The sequence below is a fragment of the Aquarana catesbeiana genome, linkage group LG03, assembly GCF_042186555.1.
Source record: "Aquarana catesbeiana isolate 2022-GZ linkage group LG03, ASM4218655v1, whole genome shotgun sequence".
NCBI classification, from domain to species: Eukaryota; Metazoa; Chordata; class Amphibia; order Anura; family Ranidae; genus Aquarana; species Aquarana catesbeiana.
The window spans coordinates 560,161,196-560,184,335 of NC_133326.1; the positions used below are offsets into that span (position 1 = coordinate 560,161,196).

Below are 23,140 nucleotides of genomic sequence, written 5' to 3' on the forward strand. Positions count from 1 at the left end.
CATATCAGAAGATTTCTGTACCTGTCTGATGGCGTCTGTGTGTCTTGCTGTGACCTGCTCCACTCTTCCCATCCTGGCAGCCACTGCTTGTATATCTGTTTTAAGCTCTGTTTTTAGCTCTGTAATCGCTGCAGACAGGGCTGCAGACAATGATAATTTAATGTCTGCAGCCACTGCATGGAGGTCAGAGAGGCATAAGCTGTGTGCTGGCTGTGTTGCAGTGTTATGTCCGCCGTCCATTATGGGGCAGGAGCTGCCGAGTGGGATGGATGGCTGTGACGAGGCCAAGGCTATGAGGCCTTCTCCCTGCGATGACCGGAACATCGCAGGGATAGTGTTCGGTGGCTGTGCGGACATCTGTGGGTTGCAAGCGGTGGGGGAGCTCTTATCTCCCTTCCCCATGCTTGACAGGCTGATTGGGGGACCTGTGGCTGAAATCTGCTGCTTCTATGTGCGGGAGAGCTCGGCTATACGTCCATCTTGGACCGGAATTAGACCACGCCTCCACTCCTTTTGTATGTGGATCTGATGTATATAATCTTTCATACATAGATATAGTGCTAAACTGTACACCAGATAATAATGTTGCGGAGTAAAAATATTTTATTTGGAGACATCTAAAGATTTTAGAGCTGGGGAGTTTATATTGGCTTTGTAAGATCGGGAATGATTTAAAGCCCTGGGATGTAACTAGGTGATGTAATTGGGTTAGTCGTAGATGTGTCCAATCATGGAATGAGGAAGGTGAGATCGCCACAGGTAAAAATTCAAATTAGGGAGAAAGGACAGCAATAGGCTGTGCAGGGAGATTATATTCACCTTATGTTTCACTCTGTCCAACAGGGTCCCACCCAAAGCGGGGTTTTATGAGTGGCATGATATTTAAGGAGGGGGCCAATTTGGCAGCCTGGTAGTACGTAGAAAAATCATCCTAACTGCGGATATTTTAGCTAACCAGGATATTGTTAGAGCTGACCATTTAGACATTATGTTATACAAGTGAATCAGCACTGGGGGGTAATTTGCTCTACAGAGAGAGCTAGGGTGACTTGTGAGATATACTCCTAAGTGCTTCAGGGAGCGAGAGGATCATTAAAAGGACATCTGTAATCAGGGCCATCTTTAATATTGATTTGACCCTGGACAAACATTTTCTTGGGCCCCCTCTTCCACGCAATTTCGCTCTCCACATGCTTTGAGACATACAATAAATAGCAGCTAGACTCAAAATCACTTTACTGAATCAAATCAGGCAGCGATTGCGATTTGTTGCCAGAGGTTACAATGTATCATTACCGCTCACTGACTGGCTGCTAGAGGTTACAGCACACATTATGGCTCACTGTTATTTTCTAGCACATGACTTCTGCTTGTTGATTGGTTGCTACAGATTACTGTACATCAATACTGCTCACTGATTGCTAGAGGTTACTGCACATTATTACTGCTCACTGATTGGTTGCAAGAGGTTAGTACACAGCATTACCGCTCACTGATTGGTTGCTAAAAGTTACAGCACATCATCTCCTCACTGCCTGCCTGCGTATTCACATGCACCAAAATTCAGGGTGCTGTGGCACCCTGTTATTCTGAAGAAGGGTTCCACCTCCAATTTGCTTACTTTTGCAGAACAGGCTGGTGTTAGGCTTAATGACCACAGTTGTAGGCTAGACTTTCAAGCATGATCCTTTACCTCCCCAGTGGGCAGCATTCAGAAGAAGTGATGGTGGATGTGACCTCAGGGGGACATGATATACATATGAATGCCACCTCTATTTACATATCAATGCCGCAGTCGACGACTATTTACATAAAGCTGGGCAGCAGCAGCAGCAGAATTTTACACTGAGATATCGGGACACAACACGGGACTAAAACTTCAAGGGATAAGGGAATTGAAACTGGGATAGTTGGCAAGTATGAGGCAACTGCTTTGGGCCCCACTACAATGATGGGGCCCGGGGCAGCTGCCCCTTTTGCCCTGCCTTAAAAACGGTCCTGCCTGTAATATTTGACACCCGTCTGCCGATAATGTAAGTTTCAGAGCTTTTGATTTATTTTGGTTGACTTCTAGACCAAAGATAAGCGCAAAAAAGTTGAGGAGAGTCAGAGTAGAGATGAGGGGCGACAGAACAAATAGTAACACATTGTCGGAAAACATACAGAGTTATTGAGTAATACCTACAACCTTGAGCCCCCCCTGTCAGGGCCATCTTTAACTACTTAAGGACCAGAAGAATTTCCCCCTTAATGACCAGGCCATTTTTTGCGATACAGCACTGCATCGCTTTAACTGACAATTGCGCGGTCGTGCAACGCTGTACCCAAACAAAATTTACATCCTTTTATCCCCACAAATAGAGCTTTCTTTTGGTGGTATTCGATCAGGTCTGCGTTTTTTGCGCAATAAACAAAAAAAGCGACAATTTTGAAAAACCCCCAATAGTTTATACTTTTTGCTATAATAAATATCCCCCCAAAAAAACTTTTGGTAAAAAAAAAAATAAATCGCAATAAGCGTATATTGATTGGTTTGCGCAAAAGTTATTGTGTCTACAAAATAGGGAACAGATTTATGGCATTTTTATTTATTTTTTTTACTAGTAATGGCGGCGATCTGCGATTTTTTTTTTTTTGCAAGACTGCGACATTGCGGCGAACAGATCGGACACTTTTGACACATTTTTGGGACCATTGACATTTATACAGCAATCAGTCCCCACTACAGTTCTCAGATCAGCAGATGATCTTGATTAAGAGCACCTAAGTTGGCTGATCAGACCCCCCCCAGCTTCCCCCCACCAAGGAGCAAGGAGAACAAAGAGAGAGAGTGGTACAACCTAAAATGTACCATAAGGGGTTTTAATACTTTACGAGTGGAAGGGACTCAGGGAGCACTAAATTTCCATGGGTTAGGGGCGCAAATTACTTGTCTTGCCTTGGGTGCTGACAACCCACGCTCCGAAAATAATTTTACTGTTCGGGGTCCCCACAACTTGGGAAATTTTATCAAGGGGTCATGGCACTAGAAAGGTTGAGAACCACTGGACTAAAGGAAGAGAGGTATCGCTGTTCCTGACGATCTGTCTCTCCTGACAGAATGGGGATGTGTGTGTGCGTGTTTACACACACACATCCTTGTTCTGGCTCTCGTGCCCGCAATTGCGCATGGCCGGCGCATATGGGGGCTTCCGCCCATGTGCATCGGGTCCCCCATCGTGCAGTGGGTGCACGCACCTGCTAGAGCTGTTTAAAGGGCCGACGTACAGCTACGGTGATTCGCGGGAACGAGCGGACCTACAGCAGTATAATGATGGCGGCTGGTCGGCAAGTGGTTAATATTGATTGGACCCTGAGCAAACATTTTCTTGAGGCCCCCACCTGCTCTTAGACATATAACAAATAGCAAGAAGACTCAAAATGAGTTTACTGCAGCAGATCAGGCAGCAATAGCGATTGGTTGCAGCATATTACCGCTCAATGACTGGTTTCTAGAGGTTACAGCAAACATTAGGGCTCACTGATTAGTTGCTAGAGGTTACAACACATCATTTTTGCTTGCTGATTCATTGCTAGAGGTTACTGCACATCATTACCGATCACTGATTGGTTGGTAGAGGTTACTGCACATTATTACTGTTCACTGATTGGTTGCTATAGATTACTGCTTATCATTACTGCTCACTGGTTGCTAGAGGTTACAGTGGAGCAGTGGAGCAATCACAGATAATTGAGCAAGTAAAGCACCATATTAATGAAGCAATTAGTCCACATGTATGGCATATTTTAAGCAGAAAGCAGCCAAGCAAGGGAGGAGCAGATAGAGCTTACTCCAGAATAAAATAAAATGCTGTCACTCTTGTTGTGTATAAATCCACTCACCACCTCCAAGTATTGAGACCTGGCACTCTTCGCACATAGATCTTCAACTCCGGGGTGCACCAGCCCAATGAAACCATCACAGATTGAGTTGTCTGGTCACTCCATGATTCCTCCAGGTACCTGCTAGCATACCACTGCACACCGCTGCTGTCACTGGATACAAGGGTTGCCAACTTCTCTTTTTTTTTACTGAAAAAACCTGGAAAATTTACTGACAACCGATACTTAAACAGTATCACACTCAGGCCCCACAACAATGACTGGGCCCAGGGCAGCTGTCCCTTTTGCCGCTCGTTAACCACTTGCCAACCAGCCGCCGCATTTGTACGTTATGTAACGTTGCTTCGCCCTGTGGTCACTAGGGGCATGCCTGCGCGCCCCCTGCTCGCCCGGCGGTCGCGATCACCGCCAGGCTCCCGCGATCTCTCGTGGCACACCGAGAATCGGGATCAGTGTGTGTAAAAAAACACAGTTTCTGGTTCTCTGAGGGGAGAAAAGATAGATTGTCTGTTCATACAGAGTATGAACAGTGGTCTGTCATCTCCCCTACACAGTCCCCTCTCCCCTTCAGTTAGAACACACACTAGGGAACACAATTAACCCCTTGATCGTCCCCTAGTGTTAACCCCTTCCCTGCCAGTGACATTTTTACAGTAATCAATGCATTTTTATAGCACTGCTCGCTGTATAAATGCCAATGGTTCCAAAAATGTGTCAAAATTGTCCGCCATAATATCGTAGTCCTGAAAAAAATCGCAGATCGCTGCCATTACTAGTAAAAAAAAAAAAAAATAATAATAATGCCATAAAACTATCCCCTATTTTGTAGACACTATAATTTTTATGCAAACCAATCAATATACGATAGAGAGGAAAAGTGGTATAAATAATGAAGTTTATTAGAATTTACATAATATAGAATAATCAAAAGGGGATAAAAAACATAGCATATATGCATCTGTATTTATGTGCAGTGAGCCCTTGTATGTCTACGCGTTTCGCCGTTAGGCTTCTTCAGGACACGGCCAAGGTTCAAAGACAAAACAGATAAGAGAGCATATTTCTCTATCTTGGTTGGATTACACTATCAAATATACCCAATATCAGATGAACGGTGAGTTTCGCAAGTATGAATAAATCATGTTGGCTAAGTCTGTAAGCAGGGGCAGAAGAGGGCTTGTATTCCAGGTCTGGAAGAGGCCAACAGATCACAATGGCGTCCACAGTGTATAAGACCTTGATTAAGCTTCAGCAGTGCTAGTAGCTAAATAAAGCCTCACAGTTCATGTAAAAAGCATGCCCCTGGGAGACAGAAAATTACTGCATGCCTTAGCCTATAAAGTCCGCCCTTCTGGTAATACTTTGTAGTACCTTTTTCTTTGTTTCCTCAATATTTCGGACGTGGCTATTTTAGTGCACCTTTCTTTCCTTATCAATCAATATACGCTTATTGCGTTTTTTGTTTTTTTTTCAAAATTATGGCTCTTTTTTTGTTTATAGCGCAAAAAATAAAAACCGCAGCGGTGATCAAATACCACCAAAAGAAAGCTTTATTTGTGGGAAAAAATGGACGTCATTTTGTTTGGGTGCAACATCGCACGACCGCGCAATTGTCAGTTAAAGCGAACCAGTGCTGAATCGCAAAAAGTGCTCTGGTCAGGAAGGGGGTAAAATCTTCCGGGACTGAAGCGGTTAAAGATGGCCCTATCCCACGTGTATTTGTGTCATTGCGTATCAGATGCACTAGAGGTTCAATTTCTAATGCGAATAGCAGGGAAGAGAGAGGACACCCTTGTCTCGTTCCCCTAACTACTGAAAAAAACCCCAGAAAATTTAAAGCCTGCATAATTGGAGATAAGCCCTGGGGTTAGGGTTGCCACCTTTTCTTCAAATCAAACCCGAACACTTTAGCGGTGCACAGCAATTTTGTATTAAATAGTATAAACTATACATATATTTTGCTATTAAATAACATTTCTAATCATATGACATTAATAACAAGAGTCCCCCTTTACATCAGAGTCCACAAAGTTCCCCTTTTATATCTGAATCCACAGAGTTCCCCTTTTACATCTGAACTGCGCAGAGTTCCCATTCACTGTAAGGGGGGACTCTGCAGACTCTGATATAAGGGAGAACTCTGGGGACTCTAAAGAATGCTCTGAAAATCCTGATTTAAGGGGGAACACTGACACTCTGATGTACGGAGAGGACTCTGCTGTAAGTGGGAACACTGTGGCCTTTGGTGTAAAGGGGGACTCTGATGTAAGGGGTGTTCTGGGAACCCTGATTTTCTTTAGTGTACTAACTCATAGGCAGGAGAGAGAAGGAGGGGAGACTTCAGTCACAGGCAGGGATGGATGTTGAGCTCACTCACCCCTTGGCAGTCAGCACCTCTCATTCAGATGTATCTGAGGCTGCTAGACTTCCAATTTTTGGCCCCCACTATCCTTTTCTGAGGCACAGTGCCGGGGATTGGAGTGTGGGCAGACAAAGAGAGGTAGGGGGTGGGAGAAAGAGGTGCAGATTGAGCCCTCTCTCCTCTCCCGTTGGTGTGTGTGTGTGTGGGGGGGAATTGTTAGTATTGTTAGTGCTGGCTTTGGGCAGCGCAAAAAAGAGTGTAACAGACAATCTCAGCTTAGCCAACTGCAGCCAGCAAACCTGCTGGGAAGCCATAGTCCAGTCTGAATAATGTGTCTGGGTTTCAGGCAGTCTGAAACCCAAGCGCATGATTCCAAACCCGAACTGTCCGGGTGAAACCCAGACAGGTGGCAACCCTACCTGGGGTTCTCGTACATTGCAAATGTCCACTGTAAAAAATTTGGGTCGAAGCCCCAACAGGTAAGGATGTATCTTGGGTAGGACCATGAGACAGAGTCAAATGCTTTGTGTATGTCTAAAGACAAAAGATAAGCAGGAATGCAGAGTGAATGCAGGAGATGGAGTAACAATGTTATTCTGCATGTATTATCTTGAGCTTGCCGTTTCAGTATGAAACCCACTTCATCCTTGTGGACCAGATACCCTAAGACCATATTCAAGCGCAAAGAGAGCACCTTCACTACAATTTCACATTAAAGGGTAACTCCACTTTCGTGGGGAAACAAAAATGGCAAATAAAAAATAATATAGCGTATACAATTGCGACACAAGTCATATTGTAAATAAATGTTATTCAAAATTACCTGTCATTTTCAATCTGCAGCCACTGCAATTTTGAATGCATTGCAATATGGCTACCGGCAGTTGTTCTGTATACAGAGTGTGTACTGACCACCCACATAAACATAATTTCCTGCTTGTGATATTGGCTCACCAATTTTCCCAGAAGTCTGCCTAAGATGCAAGTCAGATTTCAGGCATCCCCTGCAACAAAAATTTCATTTTTGCTAAGACACTTTGAGGTAGGAACATGTCTAAAGGGATGCAGGCCTAGCAGATTTCCTCATTAGTTCCCTGCAGGTGTACACCTGATAGATAATTATGAAACCACAGCCATTAGACCCACTCATCACCGAGGCTCAGAGGAACATACAGGGATTACTTCAGAATAATAAAAGGTAGAATCTGCAACAAAGGTTGTTATAATCCTTGCAATGTATACAGATCACCCAGAGGGGAATGTTTTTTTCACAACAAAAATGGAGTTACTCTTTAAGTGATTAAGCAGGGAAATCGGGAAATCGGCCGCAATTTTACCAATTTTACCATTTTACCAAGAACAAGAGGCAGAGCCGGCCGGGTGGCTGACAATAGAAATTGAGCTGCGGCACCGCCCACCCCCCGCCGCGCTGCCGGTCTGTTTGTGACCTGTTGTGGTAAGGGATGGGGGGTGGGCGGCGCCGCAGCTCAATTTCTATTGTAGCCACTCGCCCAGTTCCGCCTCTACCTTGATTACTTCGGCCTGTTACTAAAATTGTACGGTAATGGCGGTGGAAACGGCGCTGCAGGCACACCGGATGTAAGGAGGGGCTCCGCTGGGGACACCAGATGTAAGGAGGGGCTCCGCTGGGGACGCCAGATGTAAGGAGGGGCTCTGCTGGGGACGCCAGATGTAAGGAGGGGCTCTGCTGGGAACGCCAAATGTAAGGAGGGGCTCCGCTGCCAGGGACACAGATCTGTAAGGAGGGGCTCTGCTTCTGGGGGCACCTGATGTAAGGACGGACTGCTGGGGGCACCTGATGCAAGGACAGACTCTGCTGGGGGCACCTGATGCAAGGACAGACTCTGCTGGGGGCACCTGATGCAAGGACGGACTCTGCTGGGGGCACCTGATGCAAGGACAGACTCTGCTGGGGGCACCTGATGTCATCTGGTGGCAGGCGACATGGCAGGTGACATGCTCAGCCGTCCCACTGATTCTGGATTATGATGAGTTGAATGATTTCATTTTATATTACAATGTAATAATAGTAATAATGCGCTTCAATCATTCTGACACCACAACAACCATGGTGCTGGGATGATTGAAGCGCTAACACCAGGTGTTTGGAGTATCTTTATCTGCTGATTTGTTAAACTCTGGAATACACATCTCTATTATGGTGTAGGATCTGAGCCTGCTGTCCCTCCATCCCTCTTTCCTTCCTTCTCTCTCCTTCCCTCCTTCTTTCCTTCTTTCTCTCTCCCTCCCTCTTTTCCCCTTTCTTTCTCCATCTCTCATTCATCTCAGACGCTAACCACAACCCCATTTGAACCGCACCCATTTAAGCTATTTCACATAAACCACGCCAAGTTTTCGGCGCGGCACCGCATTTTTCTTTTTTTGCTATGTCACGCCTACAAATGCATGCCCCCCCTAATTATAATAAGACTCCGCCTACAGCCAAAAAAAGTGTCACTATAATTTTTTTTACAATGTTGGTAACTATGTTATATGGGAGCTGTTTTACTGCAAAAAGATTTGTAATTTTGTCCATCCGGTCCTGACTTTTACAAGCCTCTGTTACACAGCATACTGTCTTGCAGGACAGGAGACCTAATATCTCTATGCTGCATTTAATGGAGGCCACACACACCTTAATTTTATTATCCGACTGATGTGTGATTCGATGGAAACGATTGAGCCATAACTTTCCTTCCGATCAAGGTAGACTTGATATAGATTCAATTCTGAGACACATTCCTCACTTTCTAAAATTAATATGGCAATAGGGAATGACACTCTTAGTACATTGGTAACAAATATTAGATATGAGGCTAGAGGATTATCAGACCACTCCCCTTTAGTCCTGGCATTAGGAATGGAAAAACGGCAGGGTGGGAGAGAATGGAGAATTAATCCTTTTTAGTTGCATTTAATTACTCCCCAGAGAATATATGCTAGCTATGCTCCGGGATTTCCTGGATCTTAATAGAACTTCAGCAACACAGGGTATGGTATGGGACACCCTTAAAGACTATCTGAGAGGAATCCTAATCCAGCAGATTTCTAGGAGGAAGAAGTCTACCAAGGACTGGGAGTTAGAAATAATGGGAAAAGTGACAAATATATGTAGAAGACCCATTGCCAGACAACTTAGCTAAATGGACTGATCCGCGATGTCCCCCAGGCACCCGCAATTGCTCTTGACAGAGTAGGAACGTGGATGTGTGTGTGCAAACACACACATCCATGTTCTGTCAGGGTAGAGGAGACAGATCGTGTGTTCCTAGTATATAGGAACACCGATCGGTCTCCTCCCCCAGTCAGTCCCACCCCCCACAGTTAGAGCACACAGTGAGGGAACACATTTAACCCCTTGATCTCCCCCTAGTGTTAACTTCTTCCCTGCCAGTGACATTTGTGCAGTAATCTGTGGCTTTTTATAGCACTGATCGGTGTATAAATATCAATGGTTTCAAAAAAGTGTCTGTCGCAATATCGAAGTCCCGATAAAAATCGCAGATCGCCGCCATTACTAGTAAAAAAAATAAATAATAAAAATGTCATAAATCAATAACCTATTTTGTAGGCGCTATAATTTTTGCGCAAACCAATCAATATACGATTATTGCGATTTTTTTTTTTTTTTTTTTTTTTTTTACCAAAAACATGTAGAATACATATTGGCCTAAACTGAGGAAAAAATAGATTTTTTTTTTTTTTTTAACCACTTCAATACAGGGCATTTATACACCCTTCCTGCCCAGACCAATTTTTAGCTTTCAGCGCTCTCACAATTTGAATGCCAATTATTCAGTCATGCAACACTGTACCCAAACAATTTTTATAATTTTTTTCATACAAATAGAGCTTTCTTTTCGTGGTATTTAATCACCACTGGGTTTTTTATTTTTTGCGACATGAGTGAAAAAAGCGAAAATTTTGGGAAAAAAAAACACTTTTTTTTTTAGTTTCTATGATAACAATTTGCAAATAAGTCATTTTTGTTCATAAATTTGGGCAAAAGGTTATACTGCTACATCTCTTTGGTAAAAATAACCTAAATTAGTGGATATTATTTAGTCTCTGTGAAAGTTATAGAGTCTACAAGCTAAGGTGCAAATCATTGAAAATTGATCACACCTGATGCACTGACGGTCTGTCTCATTTCTTGAGGCTCTGAAATGTCAGGAAAGTACAAATACCCCCCAAATGAACCCTTTTTGAAAAGTAGACAGTCAAAGGTATTTAGTAAGAGGCATGGTGAGATTTTTGAAGTTGTAATTTTTTCCCACAATTCTTGGAAAAATTAAGAATTTTTTTTTCACAAAATTATCATAATAACAAGTTATTTCTCACACACAGCATATGCATACTTCCAATTACACCCCAAAATACATTCTGCTACTCCTCCCGTGTATGGCGATACCACATGTATTAGACTTTTACACAGCCTGGCCACATACAGAGGCCCAACATGCAGGGAGCGCTGTCAGGCGTTCTAGGAGCATAAATTACACCTCTAATTTCCTAACAACCTATTACACTTTTGAAGGCCCTGGAACACCAGGACAATGGAATTACCCACAAAATGACCCCATTTTCGAAAACAAACACCCTAACATATATTCTATGAAGCATTATGAGTCTTTTGAACGGTTAATTTTTTTAAACAAGTCTTCAGAAAACGTGGAAAGAAAATTAAAATCTTTTTTTTTACACAAAGTTGTCAATTTATAAGATATTTCTAACACTTAGCATGTATATAGCAAAAATTACACCCCAAAACACATTCTGTTACTCATCCTAAGTATGGCGATACCACGTGTGAGACTTTTACACAGCCTGGCCACATACAGAGGCCCAACATTGAAGTAGTACCTTCAGGCTTTCTAGGAGCATAAATTACACATCTCATTTCATTCCTACCTATCACACTTTTGAAGGTCCTTGAGCACCAGGACAGTGGAATTACCCACAAAATGACACCATTTTTGAAAGCAAACACCCCAACGTATATTCTGAGGCATGGGCTGCAGCTAGGTACTCGGTTACTCTGATGGGCTGGTGACAGGTACTTGGTTACTCTGATGGGCTGCTGACAGGTACTCGGGTACTCTGATGGACTGGTGACAGGTACTTGGGTACTCTGATGGCCTGGTGACAGGTACTTGGGTACTCTGATGGTCTGGTGACAGGTACTCGAGTACTCTGATGGGCTACATATAGGTACTCGGGTACTCTGATGGGCTGGTGACAGGTACTCGGACTGTGACAGGTACTCAGGTACTCAGATGAACTGTGACAGATACTCAGATGGGCTGTGACAGGTACTCACAAACTCATGTACTCAGATGAACTGTGACAGGTACTCAGGTACTCGGGTACTCAGATAAACTGTGACAGGTACTCAGATGGACTATGACAGGTACTCGGGTACTCAGATGCCTGTGACAGGTACTCAGGTACTCGGGTACTCAGATGGACTGTGACAGGTACTTGGGTACTCAGATGGGCTGTGACAGGTACTCGGGTACTCAGATGAAATGTGACAGGTACTCGGGTACTCAGATGAAATGTGACAGGTACTCAAGTACTCAGATGGGCTGTGACAGGTACTCGGGTACTCAGATGGACTGTGACAGGTACTTGGGTATTCAGATGGGCTGTGACAGGTACTCAGGTACTCGGGTACTCAGATGGACTGTGACAAGTACTTGGGTATTCAGATGGGCTGTGACAGGTACTCAGGTACTCGGGTACTCAGATGAAATGTGACAGGTACTCGGGTACTCAGATGGGCTGTGACAGGTACTCAGGTACTCGGGTACTCAGATGGACTGACAGGTACTCGGGTACTTTGATGGCTGGTGACAGGTACTTTGATGGGTGGTGACAGGTACTCTGATCGGTGAGTGAGGAGGAGAACCAGGTAACATCTCGTTACCACGGTTTGTTGACATTCTGTGACCGGCTGTGATTGGACACAGCCGGTCACATGGTAAAGAGCCAATTTCATTGGCTCTTTACTGTGATCGGGGTTGGGCTGTGTCAGGGTGACAAGCCTCGTCCCCGATCGCCGCTCTGCGCGCGCCGTAGGGGCGTGCATGAGCGCCGTTCACGTAGACAGTACATGTGACCGGCTGTGATTGGACACAGCCGGTCACGTGGTAAAGAGCCATTTTTTATTGGCTCTTTACACAGATCTGGGATGGGTTTTGTCCGAGGGACACACCTCATCCCTGATCGCTGCGCTCAGGAGTGGCGAGAAACCGAGGACTGCGGACGTCATATGACTAACATGTGTTTGAACAGTTCATGTTGAGCAACCAAACGAGTACTGTCTAGTTTGTGGTTGTCAGCGGTTAGAATATCTGATATCTATATTCAGACTGGGAGGAAGTGGTATATGGCAAAAGCACTCAAGCCGAGTGTGAGATGTTTCATTACAGAAAGTATGGCTAGAAATGCCAGGACTGATGCCTGAGATGATACATTTTTAGAAAGTATATATTGGAAACAAACTTTTAGAGGAGGCGGGAAACTGGGAATGAGGGGGTGGGATGAATATGTAGTGTTTGTACTGCTTTTTATGGTTTTCTGTATTGAAAATATTGTTGTGTTTATTGGAAAAAAAATAAAAATAAAGTTGAAATTAAAAAAAAAAAAAAAGATTCAACTCCATCGAACGGAGTCAATAGGCCAGGGCAAAAAATGATCAATAATTTTCTATCAGCAGTAGATACTTTTATTCAGGAATACAATTGTTTTTTCAGTTAATCAGATTAGGAAATTACAGGGTGCAAACTGAGATGCCATCAATAACTAACAGCCCCCCCCCCCCCCACACTCCCACCTCCCACCTCCCACTCCCTTGCAATCCTATTTTAACTATCCTGTAAAAGGAAGATGCCTATACTTACCTATTCTGAGTGTGCTCCGGTCTGGTCATGTGAACCCAACGGCCGCTTCAGGGGAGAGGAGAGATCTCCGACAACGGCTGTAATGCCTGGGTGGTGGCGTCACCCATAGGTTTACTATGGGGCATCAGTTGTCAGCTGTCCCTTCTTTTCCCTGAAGCCAGCGCTGGGAGACAATCACGTGAATGGACCAGAGTGCTCGGTATAAGTATCTTTCTTTAACAGAATAATTAGAATAGGATTAAGAAGGGGGTGGGAGCAAGTTTAAGCATAGTTAGCAATAAGCCTGGAATTCCACTTCAACTGTCACTTAAAATCCACTTTCCCTTGAATGGCATATCAGTCAAATAGGTTGTCAAATGTAGATTGATTATTCCTATCAGAAAAGGTTGCCCAGAAAATAAATAATTTCTTTATCAAAGTGTATATGGCCACCATAAGTAACCTTTACAGGTCTCCTCTCTACCCCCAGCCTGTGAGTTGGCAGTAAAGGGTAGGTATTAGACTTATAGTGCTTTGAAAAAGTATTCATACCCCCCCTTTTTTTTGTGGAAACGCAGGCATGGCAGCCCATTGAAATGAAAGGGCTGCCGTGTCCGTGCAAATGCGCTCCACAAACACATACAGATGGGAACCTAGGGTTATAACTTGTAGAATATGTATGTGTGAGGACCTGGGGTGGGAACAGGAAGTAGGAAGTTATAAAGTGAAACTAAGAAAAGGTTCACATACTGTTCACTGCTGGCTGGGAATGAACAAGTTCTCTACAAGGTTCATCTGACTATTCATAATTGCTTCCAAAAATCTACATGGTGACAGAAGTAAGATAGCTGAAACATCATAGCTCAGAATCCTTGTGGCATACAACCCCTAATCTTTGATAATGGCATTGCTAACAACTGGCTGAAATTCAAAAGAGGATGGGATGTGTACAGCAAAGCAGGACTCTCAGACAAGTCAAAAAAGCTTACACTCGTCTCAATTTTGCTGGTTCATATACACTAGATAGATATGAGTCATTTCATTTTCATGACAATGAGGACAGAGAGGATCCTGATGTATTAACCACTTAATCATTTTGAGATTTGTTGTTTACAAGTTAAAAACTGTTTTGTTTTTTTTTTGCTAGAAAATTACTTAGAACCCCCAAACATTATTAGTAAATTGATACCCAACATGTCACGCTTCAAAATTGCGCCCGCTCGTCGAATGGCGACAAACTTTTACTCTCAAAAATCTCCATAGGTGACGTTTAAAAAAATTCTACAGGTTGCATGTTTTGAGTTACAGAGGTCTAGGGCTAGAATTATTGCTATTGCTCTACTGATCGTGGCAATACCTCACATGTGTGGTTTGAACACCGTTTTCATATGCAGGCGCTACTCACGTATGCGTTCACTTCTACACGCAATCTCGGCAGGACGGAACGCGTTTTTTACACTGTTCTTTAAAAAAAAAAAATAATAATCTGTCACTTATTCCTATTACAAGGAATGTAAACATCCCTTGTAATAGAAAAACAAAATGACAGGACCTCTTAAATATGAGATCTGGGGTCAAAAAGACCTCACATCTCATATTTACACTAAAATTCAATTAAAAAAAATTTGTCATTTAAAAAAAAAAAAAAAAAAAAAAAAAAAGGCCCTTTAAGAGCTATGGGCGGAAGTGACGTTTTGACGATGAAACGGTACAGCCTAACATGTGTGTGCCCCTCGAAGGATCCCACTGGCTTTAAAAGACAAAGTCTTGCAAGAGTTGGAAAGGATGACTAGACTGGGCATCATTGCGCCAGTGCAGGAGGCTACTCCCTGGGTGTCTACCATGGCAGCAGTAGTCAAGAAAGATGGCAGTGTGCGCATATGCATTGATTCTGTGCACTTGAATAAGGCTCCCCTGAGGCCTTATCACCCATTAAAAACTGTAGAGCAAGTGATCACTGATATGCCAGAGGCAAAGGTGTTCAGCATTGTAGATGCAAAATATGGATTCTGGCAAATCTCTTTGGATGAGGAATCGTCATTGCTCACAACATTTATGACCACATATGGGAGATACAAATGCTTACGGATGCCATATGGAATTTCGACTGGAAGCAAAGTCTTTTAGAGATGTATGGAACAGCTGTTTGCTGGACAGCCATGTGAAATAGTCGTGGATGGTATCTTGATTTGGGGATCTTCTATTGAGGAACATGACAAACGACTTAAATGCGTACTAAACCGTGTCAGAGCCATCAAAATGCACCTCAATCCTACCAAATGTCGCTTCAGGGTCTCAGAGGTGCCATATATTGGACACCTTCTCACGGACAAAGGTGTCAAGCCTGACCCAGAAAAAACCAAAGCCATCCATCAAATGCCTGCCCCAGAGGAAAAACGTGTATTGCAAAGGTTTTTTGGCATGACCAATTATCTCTCGAAGTTCATTTATCACTACAGTGAGATAACATCGCTACTCTGTCAGCTTCTGCTCCAAGATGCCGACTGGTGTTGGACTGGACAACATGCTGTTGCTGTAGATACATTGAAAGGACAATTAACCAGTCCACCTGTCCTGCAGTATTTTGACGTGCATAAGACGGTGGTATTGTCTGCTGATGCTTCCCAGCATGGTCTTGGCGCAGTCTGTCTTCAAGATGGGAGGCCTTTGGCTTTTGCATCAAGAGCCCTCACTGAGACTAAAGCACGCTAGGCTCAAATTGAGAAGGAATTATTGGGACTAGTATTTGTCTATGTAAAATTCCATGATTATATCTATGGCCGCCCTGTGACTGTGGAGACAGATCATCAGCCACTCATTACTATATTGAGAAAACCCCTGCACACAGCATCTGCGCGCATCCAGCGAATAATGCTAAAGCCTCAACGCTACAACCTTAATGTAATCTATAAATGAGGCCGTTAACTCTTTGTTGCGGATGCTCTTTCACATGCACACCTCCCCACTTCTGATAACGCTGAAGCTATTGAGGATTATGATGTGTTGGCTCTGGGGTTTTGTCATCTAGAAGGATTCAGGAACTAAAGCAAGAAACACAGGCGGATGCCACCTGTCAGCGCCTCATGGACATCATTCTCAATGGGTGGCCTGGCTCCTTTAACCACCTCAATACAGGGCACTTACACCCCCTTCCTGCCCAAGCCATTTTTCAGTTTTCAGCGCTGTCGCATTTTGAATGACAATTGCGCGGTCATGTTACACTGCACCTTAATTAAATTTTTATCATTTTTTTCCCCACAAATAGAGCTTTCTTTTGGTGGTATTTGATCACCTCTGCGGTTTTTATTTATTGTGCTATAAACAAAAGAAGAGGGACAATTTTGAAAAAACACAATATTTTTTACTTTTTGCTATAATAAATATCCAATTTTTTTTTTTTTTTTCACAAATTTTTTCCTCAGTTTAGGCCGATACGTATTCTTCTACATATTTTTGGTAAAAAAAAATTGCGATAAGCGTATATTGATTGGTTTGCGCAAAAGTTATAGCGTCTACAAAATAGGGCATAGATTTATAGCATTTTTATTATTTATTTATTTTTTACTAGTAATGGCGGCGATCTGCAATTTTTATTGTGACTGCGATATTGCGGCGGACACATCGGACACTTTTGACACATTTTTGGGACCATTCACATTTATACAGCGATCAATGCTATAAAATTGCATTGATTACTGTGTAAATGTGACTGGCAGGGAAGGGGTTAACACTAGGGGGCGCTCGAGGGGTTAATGTATGACCTAAGGAGGTGATTCTAACTGTGGGGGGAGGGGACTGACTGGGGGAGGTGACCGATCGCTGTCCCTATGTACAAGGGACACGCCATCGGTCTCCTCTCCTCTCTGACAGGACGTGGATCTGTGTTTACATGCACAGATCCACGCTCCTGCTCTGTTACCCGGCAATCGCGGGTGCCCGGCGGACATCGCGGCCGCCAGGCACGAGCACCGGGTCCCGAGTGACGCAGCGGGCACGCGCGCGCGCCGCCGGCGGTGCGCGCCCCCTAGTGGCTCGGGAGGGCGAGGACGTCATATGACGTCCTCCCAGAACAACAGAAGCCTCGTCCAGCCGTCATATGACGGTGGGCGGTGGCTTAGCGGTTAAGGAAATCCCACATAATATCTGACCATTCTACTTTATGAATGATGAATTGACAGCGGATGATGGATTGATCCTGCGTGGTCAGAGATATGTCATCCCTCACTCTCTCCAAAAATACTACTTGACACAGCTCCGTCAAGGTCATCCTGGCATTCATTCCACTAAGCGAAGGGTGCGTGAAGCCATGTTTTGGCCCACTATATACATATATACATACTGACATTGAAAGAGAAGTTTCCAGATGTGCCCCATGCAATGACAGCACCAGATGAGAGAACCTTTAACTCTTCACCAAATACCTGACAGACCATGGTCTATCACAGCAGCTGACATATTTGAGTGGTCAAACAAGGATTACCTAGTCTTGGTAGATTCGTACTGGTGGGTGGTGGGAGTTTGATGTCCTCCTAAACACTTCCAGTAACACAGTTATCAGGACATTAAAGAGGATATTCTCCACACATGGAATTCCCTATCAATTGATGACTGACAATGCAACATCATTTTTAAGTAGAGAATTCAAGAACTTTGCTCACCAGTGGGGTTTTCAGCATGTCACTAGCAGTCCCAATTACCCTAGATCCAATGGTCTTGCAGAGCGTAGTGTAAGGTCGGCCAAGCATCTCCTACAGAACTGTGCACGTGATGGTTCTGATGTTTATGCAGCCCTACTCAACCTCCGCAAGACACCTAGGGATGGCATGCGTTCTCCGGCACAACGTTTACTATCACAACGAACCAGGATTCTGATTTCCATGGTCCCCTCCCAGCGCCTGCTAAGAGTTGAGACTGATGCCCAGGCTGCTTTATTTACTCTCAGGCACAAAGGAAAGATAAGCCATGACAAATCAGCCAGACGGCTTTCTCCTCTGGAGCCTGGGCAGGTGGTAAGGATGGAGACAACCCGTGCGTTTGACAAACTGGCCACGGTTCATGGTAAGGCCTGCCAACCAAACAGCTATATTGTCCATTCTGATGGTAGGACTTATGTAAGGAACCACTGTCACCTCCTACAGGTACCTGAATCATATTGTACTGCCATGGATGTAACACAAAACCACAACAAAATTATGACGGCGACAGGCAAGAAGTTTCAGACTCGCAAGTCCCACAAGTTGTTACTCGATCTGGACGAGGTGTGTAAACCCAATCCAAAGTTCCAAGACTTTATCACACACTGACTCTTACCCAGTATTTTGTTTAAAATTGTAGTTTGTTATTGTTCCTTGCTATGCTGCACTCCTTGTTGGTTCTATATTACACTTTATTTATATATGCATATCTTTTTTTTTTAAAAGGGGAAATATGTAGATTATGTATGTGTGAGGACCTGGGGGTTGGAACAGGAAGTAGAAAGTTATAAAGTTAAACTAAGAAAAGGTTCACATGCTGTTCACTGCTGGCTGGGAATAAACAAGTTCTCTACAAGATTCATCTGACTATTCATCATTGCTTCCACAAAATCTACATGGCTGGAACCTACTGATCGGCTGTGCAAATGACAGAAGAGAGCCCTCTGTAAACAACACAGAGCTGCCTCTACAGAGAGCAGCGATGTGCCATTTTTTTTTTCCTGCAAAGCAGAGTAAAAACAGCACACATTAACACTTGTTAGGGACACAGTTAACCCTTTGATCAACCTAGATGTTAACCCCTTCCCAGCCAGTGTCATTAGTACAGGGATAGTGTATAGCATTAGCACTGATCACTTAATTGGTGGCAGTGGCAGTCAGTCAGTTTCCCCCCCCAGTGTCATTTAGTGTCAGATTTCCCACCGCACTACTGCAGTCTCATTATAATCCGCGGATCACCACCATTGCTAGTATAAAAGAAGAATAAATAAAGTTTGTAGATGCTATAACTTTCATGCAAACCAATCAATATACGCTTATTGGGATATTTTTTTTTTTTTTTTTTACTAAAGACATGTAGCAGAAAACATTTTGGCCTAAAATTTTTGAAGAATTTTTTTTTTTGTATTTTTCATGACCAGAGCACTTTTTGCAATTTGGCACTGTGCTGCTTTAACTAGTAATTGCTCAGTCATGCAATGCTGTACACAAACTAAATTTTGTGTCCTTTTCCCCCCACAAATAGAGCTTTATTTTGGTGGTATTTGATCACCTCTGGGAGTTTTATTTTTTGCGATATAAATGAAAAAAGACCAAATATTTTGAAAAAAAATTATATTTTCTACTTTTTGTTATAATTGTATATTTATTTATTTTTGTTTTGTAAAACAATACAGAGATGTTGTAACAAATCTTATACAAAGAAGAAAAGCTTGTCTTAGCAAATGAGAACACATACATATGATAGGCTCTAGAGAAGAGGTACAGTCAGTCTTATAAGAAACTTGTATAACATTCAAAAGAAATGTTATCGAGGTTAAGGTTAAGGCCCATGTAGAAGAGTAATGTAGCCACAGGAACCTCTCCTAGTTCTGTTACAGCTCCATTGTAGGCCCGTGGAGTGTAACCTAAAGATGGGCTAAGGCATTGCGAGTTAACAAAATAAAAGAAAATCAGTGGAAAAAAGAAACAAGGGGGGGGGAGAAAAGAGGGGGGGGGAGAGGTACACCATGGGTTTCAACGTTGCATGTACACATTAATGGGAACAGGATTAGACCATTTGAATGGGTAAGAACTGACTATGTGTATGGTATTTGATCAGAGGTATGGGAAGTTGCCTCTAAGTTGAATTGAGAGTTATCCCAGGGATCCCATACCTTTGAGAATTGAGGTAGGGAATCATGGATCACTGTTGTCATATGGCCTCAATTGAGGCTGCGTAGGAGGATTCAAGGATAGCCAATAGGTGGGAATAACTCTTTTGGCAGCCAATGGGATATAAGACATCAATTTCTTTCCAATTTCAATTTCCAATAAATAATGGATCGGGTCTAATGGGAAATCCATCCCTAACACTGTCTGGAGTAAGTATTGGACCAAGATCCATAAAGGTAGGATTATCGGGCATTCCCAGAAGATATGATATTGTGTTCCTACGTCTTGAAGGCATCTCCAACAATTCTGGGATACAGAGGGGTCATACTTATAGCTTCTGGGGTCTTATACCAGAACATGAGGACCTTATAAGCTGTCTCTCTCTGATCCATGCATCTGGAGGCTTTCGATATGGAGTCCCAGTTCTTTTGCCCATGAGGAAGAGAAATAGGAGTCTGGATTATTTTGGCCCATTTCCGCATATAGACATGAGTGTATCTTAGTTGGGTTCGAGTCATGAAGGATTTTGTATATAGCAGATATGAGGCCAGGTTGGTAGGGGCCCTGGGCACATAATATTTCAAAGGCATTAGGCGTTTCTAAGGATAAAGAAGGTGATATAGCGTGAAAATGTTTAAACTGAAGGTAAGAAAAAATAGCTTTTTGGAGATCTCAAATTTGTTTTGGGGCTCCTGAAACGAGAGCAGTTTACGAGTCACGGGATGTACTAGGTGACGGAGCTAGAAAATACCCGCCTGTGACCATGGGTACATGTTGCTGTAGGATAGGCTATCCAGAATATCCAGGTTAAAAAATTGTGTTTAGGAGAGGTGGGCATGGAGAAGAGAGAGAGAACCTTTTGTAGCATTTTTTTCCAAATGGAGAAAGTAAATAACATTGGTCCCAAACATATATTTCTTAACTTGGCTATAGAGGTAGTTAGATCGGACCAGAGCATGGAACAGAGATGCACAGGGCTGGTTATGCTCAACTCCAATTCTGCCCATCTGTTTGTTGCAAATCATGTTGACCAGGTCATAATCGCTGTAAGATGGGTAGCATAGTAGTATTTAATAATGTCAGGGGCTCCCAGCCCTCCATGAGAGCGAGGGGCAAATACCACAGTGCTAGCAATCCTATGTGCTTTATTACCCCAAATAAATTTAGTAAAGAACCTTTGAATGTTTCAAAGTTGTGTCATGGCAACTGCAATTGGCAAGGTTTCAAAAAGGTACAAAAGTTTCGGGAGTATAGATATCTTAAGGACATTTATCCTACCCAGAAGAGACAAAGGACATTCCTCCCACTGACGTAACAGACGGTGTGTTTCCAATATTAAAGAAGGGTAGTAAGCTTGATACAGAGTGGAGTAAGATGCAGTTAAATGTATTCCCAGATATTTAAGGGAGGAGGGACACCAGTGATAGGGAAAGTTGTTTTGTAATGTAGTGAGGTGTGTAGGGGGGATATGTATAGGCAGAGTTTGCCAAAGATATTTAATAAAGTATGGAGTTGGGGGAGAGAAATATGGGGCTTTGTTAATGTTAAAGGTATGTTGTCTGCAAAGAGAGACAATTTGTATTCCCTTTGCCGTAAAGAGACTCCACTTATGTCAGGGTGTGTATGTATGGCTTCAGCTAGAGGTTCAAGGCACAGTATAAACAGTAAAGGGGATAGGGGGCACCCTTGTCTTGTACCATTGCTATGGGAGAAGGATGGAGACATGACGCCAATTGTACTTGGGAAGTAAGGCGAGAGTATAAGGCCTGGCGAGCTGACATGAATGGACCCGTAAATCTAAAACGTGAGAGAGTGGCAAACATATATGGCCAGCCAAGCCTGTCAAAGGCCTTCTGAGCGTCTAAACTCAGCATAAGGGCTGGGCGGGAAGTCTTATAGAGTAGGTCTATCAGGTCAGTGGTGCGTCTGGTATTATCTCCAGCATGTCTATAGGAAGCAAAACCTACCTGGTCATTGTGAATAAGTTTAGGGATTATAGAGGTGAGTCTATTGGCTAGAATTTTTGTAAAGCATTTATAATCTGAGTTGAGTAGGGCTATGGGTCTACAGTTGTCTGGTAGCGACAGGGGCTTCCCGGGTTTCAGAAGAACTGTAATGTGGGCATGCAGGAATTGAGGATGAGGGATGATACCCTTCTGTAAGGAGGCACAAAGATCTATTAAATTGGGAGGAAGGTTTTATAATAAAAATAGGATAAACCATCTGGGCCTGGAGATTTGTGTAGTGGTAGATCTTTAACTACTCCAGCTAGCTCTTCTGGCGTGATAGCAGCGTTAAGCGTGGATATTTGGGATGATGACAATTTGGGTAGTTTTAAAGGGTCAAAGAAGGAATTGAATTAGTCTTGGGAAAAGAGGTGTTTAGGGTCTGTGTTTAAGCAATTATATAACTTTTTATAGAAATCCCCAAATACCTTAGACATTGTTTGTGGACAATGAGTTGGAGTACCATCAGCTTGTGTAAGAAACTCAGGGTAGGAATGGAATGGGTGGGGTTTAAGCTTGTTTACTAGCATTCTATGAGGCTTATTAGCATACTCATAGAATTTCTGTTTGGCCCAAAGAAGGGATTTGGAGCATTTGTTCATATCAATGGATTTCAAACGTTCGCGTAGGGAGTTGACTGTATGCAGGCGTGTCACCGTAGGGGAGGTGAGCAGCAATCTTTCAGCTTTAGGTAGCAAGGGAAAGGATATCAAGTCTCTGTGCAGCAGAGTCTCTCTTTAGGCGGGAGCCAGCTGAAATACACTGGCCTCTAAAGTAGGCCTTATGTGCCTCCCATAGGGTAGAAAAGTCTGCCACAGTGTGTTCATTTAGTTGGAAGAACTCGGATAGTTCTTGAGACAGTTGAGTTCTAATAATAGGGTTGTAGAGAAGGGAGTCGTTAAGTCGTCAATGACAGGTTCTAGTTGTAGACGAGAGTGTGAGATCAAGCTGAACAGAGGAATGGTCCGACCAGGTAATGGGGTTTAATTCTGAAGCAACTGTGGATGTCAATAGCGGGGATGTTACAAAGAGATAATCTAATCTAGAATACATCTTGTGGGGAGGGGAATAGAATGTAAATTGTTTATGTGTAGGGTGTTTTATCCACCATATGTCTAGTAAATTGTGAGATCTGAT

General features: G+C 43.3%; 1 protein-coding gene across 1 annotated transcript in view; it reads right to left on the reverse strand.

Moving 5' to 3' along the window:
• LOC141132845 (aldo-keto reductase family 1 member C1-like) overlaps window positions 1–23,140 on the reverse strand; it is a 121,306-nt gene that overhangs the window by 78,832 nt on the left and 19,334 nt on the right. The gene's annotated exons all lie outside the window — the stretch shown is intronic.